This window comes from Euprymna scolopes, unplaced genomic scaffold (genome assembly GCF_053919585.1).
Source record: "Euprymna scolopes isolate OS-2025 unplaced genomic scaffold, ASM5391958v1 sca570, whole genome shotgun sequence".
NCBI classification, from domain to species: domain Eukaryota; kingdom Metazoa; phylum Mollusca; class Cephalopoda; order Sepiida; family Sepiolidae; genus Euprymna; species Euprymna scolopes.
The window spans coordinates 20,001-30,000 of record NW_027633625.1 but is presented as its reverse complement, the minus strand read 5'-3'; the positions used below and the strand labels follow the sequence as shown (position 1 = coordinate 30,000).

Genomic DNA, 10,000 nt, shown 5'->3' with positions numbered 1-10,000 from the left:
CTCCAGAGCTCGATAAAGTAGTGGTGTCGCTAGCGGTCGAGAAGGCACTTTTCGACGCCTACTGCCACCCCCACATGGCGGTAGGCGCAAAACTGGAAAATCGCCGACCAGAAATGTCGCTTCGTATAATCGACGTTTTTTTTGACCACCATTTTCAGGTGTCGGAGGTGGGTCTGGACGAATACCAACACCATTTCTGGGGTTTCACAACCGCCCGGCTTCTCCGACATATGTTGGAAAGGAGTAGCGATCGAGCGAAGGGGGCTGTCGGTAGGCGGCCGCGGGTTGCATGTGTGCCCGGGACAGCACCCCCATCCAACTAAGGGGTGTCCCCCGGGGCCAGGGGGACCTCGTCCAGGTCGGCCGGGCGCTTCCAGACGCCTACCGACACCGGTCAGGTCGGCGAGGCTCCCGGCGGCCCCGAGCGGGACCACAGGTTGCGGAAGGCGTCCAAGTGAGCGGCGGCGACGCCAGGAGGCCCCCGGGGTCGACTCCGCGGCCCCCGGGTCGGTGTGCGGGCCTCCAGAGCTCGATAAAGTAGTGGTGTCGCTAGCGGTCGAGAAGGCACTTTTCGACGCCTACTGCCACCCCCACATGGCGGTAGGCGCAAAACTGGAAAATCGCCGACCAGAAATGTCGCTTCGTATAATCGACGTTTTTTTTGACCACCATTTTCAGGTGTCGGAGGTGGGTCTGGACGAATACCAACACCATTTCTGGGGTTTCACAACCGCCCGGCTTCTCCGACATATGTTGGAAAGGAGTAGCGATCGAGCGAAGGGGGCTGTCGGTAGGCGGCCGCGGGTTGCATGTGTGCCCGGGACAGCACCCCCATCCAACTAAGGGGTGTCCCCCGGGGGCCAGGGGGACCTCGTCCAGGTCGGCCGGGCGCTTCCAGACGCCTACCGACACCGGTCAGGTCGGCGAGGCTCCCGGCGGCCCCGAGCGGGACCACAGGTTGCGGAAGGCGTCCAAGTGAGCGGCGGCGACGCCAGGAGGCCCCCGGGGTCGACTCCGCGGCCCCCGGGTCGGTGTGCGGGCCTCCAGAGCTCGATAAAGTAGTGGTGTCGCTAGCGGTCGAGAAGGCACTTTTCGACGCCTACTGCCACCCCCACATGGCGGTAGGCGCAAAACTGGAAAATCGCCGACCAGAAATGTCGCTTCGTATAATCGACGTTTTTTTTGACCACCATTTTCAGGTGTCGGAGGTGGGTCTGGACGAATACCAACACCATTTCTGGGGTTTCACAACCGCCCGGCTTCTCCGACATATGTTGGAAAGGAGTAGCGATCGAGCGAAGGGGGCTGTCGGTAGGCGGCCGCGGGTTGCATGTGTGCCCGGGACAGCACCCCCATCCAACTAAGGGGTGTCCCCCGGGGGCCAGGGGGACCTCGTCCAGGTCGGCCGGGCGCTTCCAGACGCCTACCGACACCGGTCAGGTCGGCGAGGCTCCCGGCGGCCCCGAGCGGGACCACAGGTTGCGGAAGGCGTCCAAGTGAGCGGCGGCGACGCCAGGAGGCCCCCGGGTCGACTCCGCGGCCCCCGGGTCGGTGTGCGGGCCTCCAGAGCTCGATAAAGTAGTGGTGTCGCTAGCGGTCGAGAAGGCACTTTTCGACGCCTACTGCCACCCCCACATGGCGGTAGGTGTAAAATCGGAATAGACCGGACCAGGAATGTCGAGGGGGAAAAAAATGACAAAGTCCTGGTGTGCCTAGGCGTCGAGAAGGCACTTTGCGACGCCTACCGACATCCCCATGTGGCAGTAGGCGTAAAACTGGAAAATCGCCGACCAGAAATGTCGCTTCGTATAATCGACGTTTTTTTTGACCACCATTTTCAGGTGTCGGAGGTGGGTCTGGACAAATACCAACACCATTTCTGGGGTTTTCCAGTTTGAAAGTTTTATAAAACATGTTCGGTAGGAAGCACACTTTGGTGTGTCGGTTCGTCGGAGCAGCGACTCTTTGCCTCGTGGTGGTCCGGAACGTCTCTACGGGCTTGTCGCAAAGGCGTCAGAAAGTGGCATCTCCGCCGCCTAGGGCTGTCACCGTTATCGCTGTCGCCCCGCGCTCCAACTTGTTTTGATCCGCCGCCTTCGTTCCTGCCAACCGTGCGCCCGCTCATCGTCGTTAGGTTATAATACGTGGTACGTGTGTGTGCTTCTCCGTGGACCTAGGGCTGCTCGACGTGTCGAACGATATGTTGGAACAACTAACGGCTCCTTTTCCTGGTTCCATAGTCGTCGTGGTACCCGCGTCGTCAGCCATATCTATGTCCACCATGTTTAGCCGATACGTTTGCTGCAGCTTCTGCTTCGCCCTCAGCGTTCGCCGCTCTCAGCCGCCGCTGTTGTTGCTGCCGTTCTGCCATTCAACCACTACCTGCGAATCTTTCGATGATCGGCCGAACGACCCATCGCTGTGCGACCGATAAATCCTCCGGATTAGGGAGAAACGCCGCCGCTCTCTGCCGCCGTCGAACGGAAAAACGTACATTGTAACGAACGAACGAACGAACGAACGAATTAACGAACGAGCGAACAAACAAACAAAAATAGCCGCGGGGGATGCACTATGTAGATCCTGATCCCCTTGTAACCATACGTACGTTGTTCGATGCTCTCCCGTCCTGGAAGTCGCCGCAGCAAACAGGAGGATGAGCAGCAGCAGGCGCCGCCGCCGTAACCGCCGCCTGCCTGCCGCCTCCTACTCCTGTCAGCGTCCGATCTCACAGCCGTGTGAACGTTCGCTGACACCCGATTTCTTTCCGTCTGGCAAAACCTTGGACGTCCCGCTCGCGGTACACGTGCTGCAGCGACTTCTCGTCCGACAACGCATAAGCGTCGACGTCTGCCGCCGCATCTTCTGATACGTGGACGGTGATAGCGCTAGTCCCTTCTTGCGCCACCTCCACCTTTGTTTAGCGCCAAAGAAGATCGATCGAGCAGTCGTGGTCGCAGTCGATTAACCCGTTTTCACCGTCCGCAGTTCCCAAGCCGCCGATCAAGTCGTTGCTCTTCTTGTTCGTTCTTCCCATACCGTCGATTTGCACGGCTGCCGGATGAGCCATCCTCTGTCCGGCGAAGCGCTCACGTCAGTGATCGATACTTGCACCGACAGTCCTCCCGCTCGGCGACTCGGTGCTCGAATCGGACTCGTTCGTTTTTATCTCGATGCGATTGTGAAAAGGGGGACCGGTCGTCAATGTCGTGTGTGTCGACGATGTTGTTCGCCCGGTCCGCCGCGTTGTTGTCGTTTTTTTTTTTTTTTTTTTTCCCCTAACGTTCGCCGTCGCACGGACGAAAGGGTGAGAAAAAAAAAAAGCTCGAAAAAGCCGCCCAAAAAAATCGGACCGAGGAGCCCGCTTGCGAGAACGCGCCATGTGCACGTTGTCTCTCCTCGGTTTTCCGAGCACGAACACGACGCCGGTCGGTCGGTCGGTCGACGAAGGCGACGACGAAGGTGACGGGAAAATTTACGCCGCCGCTGCCCTGGTCCAGCTCCTCCCCGATGACGGCTGTGATGTTGACGTTGACGTTGGCGACGACGACGACGACGACGGAGACGACGACGACGACGAGACGGCATCGATGGCGACCACGATGACGACGACCTCGACGAGTTCAGTCTGCACCTTGACCTCCGATGTCCGTGTGCACTGCCGTCGTGCTGTTTGTCGTTTGTCGTATGTATCGCTGTCAAAGGGTGCCGTTGTCGTTGTTGTTTGTCGACGTTGTTGCTTGCTCTCTCGTCTCGGTCGGTTGGTACGTTGATGACGACGACGACGACGAAGACGACGACGACGACGACGAGACGGCATCGATGGCGACCACGAATGACGACGACCTCGACGATTCCAGTCTGCACCTTGACCTCCGGATGTCCGTGTGCACTGCCGTCGTGCTGTTTGTCGTTTGTCGTATGTATCGCTGTCAAGGGTGCCGTTGTCCGATGTTGTTGTTGTCGACGCTGTCGTCTGTTCTCTCTTCTCGGCCGGCTGTGACGTGGACGTTGACGACGACGACGACGAGACGGAATCGATGGCGACCACGATGACGACGACCTCGGCGAGTTCAGTCTGCACCTTGACCCTCGATGTCCGTGTGTCACTGCCGTCGTGCTGCTTGGTCGTTTGTCGTATGTATCGCTGTCAAGGGTGCCGTTGTCGTTGTTGTTGTCGACGTTGGTCGCTTTCGTTCTTTGAGTCTCGGTCTCGTTCCAAGTCAGGGGAGAAACAAAAAAGAGGCCATCAGCGCGGGCAGCGCGCTTCTACTGACGGCGAACCTCCTCGAAAAACAAATAAACACGTGCCCGTCGTTGTAGTTGTCTGTCTTATGTCGGTCGGTCGGTCGGTCGGTCTGTCGTTCTGTCGAAACAAAGTCCCAAATTCCAACGATACCTGGTTGATCCTGCCAGTAGTCATATGCTTGTCTCAAAGCTTAAGCCATGCAAGTGTAAGTTCACAGCCACGCATTAGAACGGGCGAAACCGCGAATGGCTCAGGAACCGGACCTAATCCTCGGGACCGTATTCCTCCTCGGAGGCGATGGATAACTGTGGCAATTCTAGAGCTAATACATGTGACACAGGCCGCGATCGGTCGGCGCGCCGTCCCGTCGCCACGCCTCGCGCGCTGGCACCCGCGTCGGCCGTTCCGGGTCGCGGCGCTACATATTAGACTGAGACCGATGCGCGTCATTCCGTCCTCCCGTCGTCGGCGTTCCCGCTCGCGGGTCCGTCGGTGGCGGGGCTCATAGGCGGCGCGCTCCGCTTGGTGACTCTGGATAACTCACTGGTCGATCGCACGAGCTTTCACGCCGGCGACGGTCTCTCGAGGGTCCGCCCTATCAACTGTCGACGGTCGGTTAAGTGCCTACCGTGGTTACTACGGGTAACGGGGAATCGGGTTCGATTCCGGAGAGGGAGCATGCGAAACGGCTACCACATCCAAGGAAGGCAGCAGGCGCGCAAATTACCCACTCCCGGCACGGGGAGGTAGTGACGAAAAATAACGACGCGGGACTCTGTCGAGGCCCCGCGATCGGAATGAGTACACTTCAAATCCGTTAACGAGGACCAACCGGAGGGCAAAGGTGAGCAGCCGCGGTAATTCCAGCTCCGGTAGCGTATATATTAAAGTTGTTGCGGTTAAAAAGCTCGTAGTCCTAAACTCGGGTTCGTGGTCGCGCAAGCGGCCCCGGGGCGGCGGCGCCATCGTCCGTCGTTGACTTTGGTCGTCCGTTCGCATTCCCGGCCCTTTCCGCCGGTGTCAACCGCTAGCATACCGCCACGCGGTCCTGCCGGCGAGGTGGACGAGGAGGTCGTGATCGGGATCCGGGAAAAAAAAAACAAGTGGTCGTCGGTTCGGTTCCGGGAGTAGTCTAACGGGGGGTGCTACGTGTGTGTGTTGGGTGGTTCATTCGCATCCCCGCACTCTGACCCCCGCGCTTCTCTCCCTCTCCTTTCCGCGCGTTCCTCTTTTTTTTGAACCCCCCGGTCCGCTCCGAGGTCCCTGCTTCGTGTCTTGTCTGCGCGCGTGTTGCGGTCGGCGGTTTCTCCTCCAAGGTGCTCTTAACCGAGTGTCCGCGGCGGCCGGTACGTTCACTTTGAAAAAATTAGAGTGCTCAGAGCGGGCTGTTCAAGCTTGCATACGATAAGCATGGAATGATGGAAGAGGGCCTCGTCTACGTCTGTCGGCTCCGTCTACGGCGAGGCAATGATCGAAGGGAAGCGGTCGGGGCCACTCGTATTGCGACGTTAGAGGTGAAATTCTTGGATCGTCGCAAGACGAACTGCAGCGATGGCGTGTGGCAAGCACGTTTTCCTCGATCAAGAGCGAAAGTCGGAGGTTCGAAGACGATCAGATACCGTCGTAGTTCCGACCGGAAACGATGCCGACCGGCGATCCGCCGGCGTTCGCTTCCATGACCCGGCGGTAGCCTGCGGGAAACAGAGTTCGGTTCCGGGGGGAGTATGGTTGCAAAGCTGAAACTTAAGGGTATTGACGGAAGGGCACCACCAGGAGTGGAGCCTGCGGCTTAATTTGACTCAACACGGGAAACTCACCCGGTCCGGACACCGGTAGGATTGACAGATCGATAGCTCTTTCTCGATTCGGTGGGTGGTGGTGCATGCCGTTCTTAGTTGGTGGAGCGATCCGTCTGGTTGATTCGATAACGAACGAGACTCCGGCCTGCTAACTAGTGCGCCGATGTCAGTGATTTTTACGGCGGGCTCGGCGTCCTCCGTGGCGCTCGGGTCCGGTCGGTTTCCACGCACTTCTTAGAGGGACGGGTGGCAGAAGCCACACGAGGCGGAGCGATAACAGGTCTGTGATGCCCTTAGATGTCCGGGGGCCGCACGCGCGCTACACTGGAGTATCAGCGGGGACTTCGCCCCGGCCCGAGAGGGTTGGGAAACCTCTGAACCACCTCCCGTGGATAGGGATCGGGCCTGTAACCAACCCCGTGAACGAGGAATTCCCGGTAGGCGGCGGGTCAACAGCCCGCGTCGATCACGTCCCTGCCCTTTGTACACACCGCCCGTCGCTACTACCGATCGAACGGTCCGGTGAGGTCCTCGGATCTGGCCGACGACGCCGCCGGGCAGTGCGCGACGTGTCCGTCACGACACTCGTGCATCTACGCCTCGGCGTTCGATGCCTGGAGAAGACGACCGAACCCGATCGTTTAGAGGAAGTAAAAGTCGTAACAAGGTTTCCGTAGGTGAACCTGCGGAAGGATCATTACCGTTTCCCGTTCGAGACTGGTTGTTGTTTCCGGCCTACCTCCTCTGTCTGTCGGCGTCAACGCCTCGAATGCGCGCAAACAAACTATAAAAGGCGGAGCGAGAGATAGATTTGTGGTGACGCGGAGGTTTTTAAAGCCCAGCTCTTCTGCTTGCTTCCGCGTCTTACCACCTGTTTGTTTTTTCGCCCACGCAAGTGATGGCCGCTTCTTCTTTGCCTTGTCGCCGCTTTATCGTTTTTTGTTTTTTTTTGCAGCCGCTGTGCCACCGCCGCTAGCTAAAAACAAACTACTCGCGACATTGCAATGCCGTCACGCCTCTCGCACAGACCTCCTCGCACACTACTAAATCTATATAAACAAAAACTAATATAAAAAACCCAAGTGCTGAACCCTGGACGGGGGATCACTCGGCTCGTCCGTCGATGAAGAGCGCGGCCAGCCGCGAGAACTGATGCGAATTGCAGGACTCAGTGAACATCGACACCTCGAACGCACATTGCGGCCCCGAGATCCCTTGTCTCGGGCCACGTCGGTCGAGAGGCGGAACGTTACATGTCTTTCTCCGTTAACGAACGACATCTTGCCGTCCCCGTGCCGCCCGGTCCTCGGCACGGTGGTAACCGGGACGTCGCAGGAGCGAGTGACGAGGGGGAAGAAAAATAAAAAAGAAATTGACTCCTTTCAATGTCTTTTTTTTTTTTAAAACCTCTCCGGCCTCCTCCTTCGTCTCCCGCTGGCAGACCGCGGAGTCTTTTCCCTTTTCGACCGCGTGAAGAAACACTGTGGAGGAGGAGCAGGAGGAGTCTGTCCGAAAGCAGCCGAAGGGAGAACAAAACAAAAAAAAAGCACCGACCTAACCGACTGCCGACCGTAAGCGCCGCCTGCTCGTCTCGCTCCTGCCTCATGAAGGTGTCTCTCAGCGACGCCTCGAGCAGCGCGACGAGCACGGCCGTCGCACCGTAAAAAGGGGCCGCGTCGTAGGCAACGTCGGATGGGGAGGACCCACGCTTTTTTTTTAATTGTTGGCTTCTTCATTTCGGTCGGACGGGCGCTATATCGGCCAGCCGTCGTCACACGGAGGGTACCGATCGAGATTCCTCCCTCCAAACACCACACCTACTAAAAACCGCCGCCCTCGGCTCGGACGAGACGACCGCTGAACTTAAGCATATCGCTAAGCGGAGGAAAAGAAACCAACGGATTCCCTTAGTAACGGCGAGTGAACCGGGAGAAGCCCAACGCCGAATCCCGTCGCAAGTTAAAGGCTTCGGGACGTGTGGCGCATGGGTCGAAGGCAGCCGTTCGTTTTCGTCTCGCATAGTTCGGAGTTCCCTCGATCGGGGCCGCCCGCGGCGGGTGCCAGGCCCATTCGGTGCGGACGGCGAGCGACGGCCTTCGATCCGAGAGTCGGGTTGCTTGGGACGCAGCCCAAATCGGGTGGTAAGCTCCATCCAAGGCTAAATACCGGGACGAGTCCGATAGTCGACAAGTACCGTGAGGGAAAGTTGAAAAGAACTTTTGGAGAGAGAGTTCAAGAGAACGTGAAACCGCCCAGGGGTAAACGGGTGGGACCGCTCACCGCGATCGCGGGGGGACTCAGTCCGGTGCTGCCTAGGCTCGAGCCCAAACTCGATGTGTGTTCTTGAAAGAGAGGCCGTCGCGGCACAGGTCGTCGTTCGTCGTGTCCGCGGGGAACTCGTTCTCCGCGGGCCAGCTTTGTGCCCGCGTCGCCGACGAAGGAGACGGGCCGCGGGATAGCGGGAAGGGAAACGTGGGACGACCGCGGCGTCGGTAGGTGGCTGCGTCGGTTGGCTGCGACGGAGGGGACTCGTCCTCTCGATCGCTGCTGCCGCCGGGCCCTAACCCGCCGCATCCGTCGCCGCCGCTTCTTCTTTCTCCTGCTCCCTCCGCGCGCGACTCCGCTGCACCCGTCCCCTTCTCATCGCTCGGCGTAATCATGGCGCGGCGCTTCGGCGCGACCTCCGCGCGGCCGGCACCGGACGCACTTCCCCTCCGGTCCGTCGTCGCGACCCGTTCCCGGCGTGCAGGTCGAACACGCGGGTTTTTTCCGTAGGCGGCAGGCGTTTCATCACCCTGAAAACCCCCGTCTTCCCACCTTGTGAAGTCGGGGGCCACCGGCCGTCGGGCCCGCGAACGTAACTGCCCCTTTCTGCCGGGAACGGAGGAAATCTGACACGATCCGTTACACGTGGGCGAGCCGGTCCGTTTTGATCCAGCCGGAAGTCGCGTGCGGCACGCACTCTGTGTGTCGCTCCTTAGGCGCCCCCACCGTCTCGGGCGCGTGCGCGATGAGAGGCGGGATAGGACTGGCGCGGCCTCGGCCGTCACGCACCTCGCCGACGTTTCGGGTTCTTGTCGGGGGCAACCCCGCCCGCGCCCGTTTCCGTTTCGGAGAGGTCGCTCGGCGACGCTTTTTTACTCGAGCCGCCCGCCACCCCGGGTCAGCGACGTGCATCGGCAACCCACCCGACCCGTCTTGAAACACGGACCGAGGAGTCCTGGCCGTTCGCGAGTCGTAGGGGCCACCTCTGACTAACCCCGAAGGCGAAGCGAAAGCGAGAGAGCGTGTAGGAGGGCGTCGATCGGGAGAGGTGTCGTGGCAAAGTCGTCGGGGGTCGTCGGGGGTGTCGTCGGTCTCGTGCCGTCGTCTTCTCCTCGCCTCACCGCCTCCGAGCCGTGCCCGATCCCGCCGGCGCGGCGTTTTCGGCCTTCCGCGTCGCTGCTGCGGTGCCCGCAACTTTTCCTTTTTTTCTCTTCCCGAGAGAGATAGGAGAGGGAAGGCTCGTGGCTGACGTGCGGTTGTTTTTCCCTCCTCCCCGAGAGGGGACCGGCGCATCTTCCAAAAAGGGGAATTGCCGGGCGCCAGCTTCCATATCCTCCTTCCGCCCATCGGTGAGATCCCGCGGCTTGAACTAGTCCTATTTTGTCGTCGAGTTAGGCGCGCGCATCACCCCGGGTCGGTTTCCCCTTTTTCCGAGTACGACTCGGCCGACTCTGGCGTAGCGAGCGACCAGGGACCCGAAAGATGGCGAATCCACGCCCGGTCGGGATGAAGCCAGAGGAAACTCTGGTGGAAGTCCGAAGCGCTCTGACGTGCAAATCGATCGTCGGAACCGGGTGTAGGGGCGAAAGACCAATCGAGCCGTCTAGTAGCTGGTTCCTCCGAAGTTTCCCTCAGGATAGCTGCGCTCGATCGTCGCAATTCCATCCGGTAAAGCGAACGATTGGAG

The 10,000-nt window shown here is 59.7% G+C and overlaps 2 non-coding genes and 1 pseudogene across 2 annotated transcripts in view; all 3 read left to right on the top strand.

Moving 5' to 3' along the window:
• The first annotated feature begins 4,396 nt into the window (after positions 1–4,396).
• On the top strand, positions 4,397–6,748 carry LOC145275075 (small subunit ribosomal RNA; annotated as a pseudogene).
• Positions 6,749–7,136: 388 nt separating this feature from the next.
• LOC145275073 (5.8S ribosomal RNA) lies at positions 7,137–7,292 on the top strand. The gene has a single exon (XR_013867044.1). It is a non-coding gene; the product is annotated as a 5.8S ribosomal RNA (ribosomal RNA).
• A 587-nt stretch (positions 7,293–7,879) lies between these two features.
• The window catches only part of LOC145275071 (large subunit ribosomal RNA), a 5,666-nt gene continuing 3,545 nt past the window's right edge, over positions 7,880–10,000 (top strand). Inside the window, exon 1 of the ribosomal RNA XR_013867043.1 lies at positions 7,880–10,000. This exon is cut by the window's right edge and continues 3,545 nt beyond it. This is a non-coding gene — a ribosomal RNA (large subunit ribosomal RNA).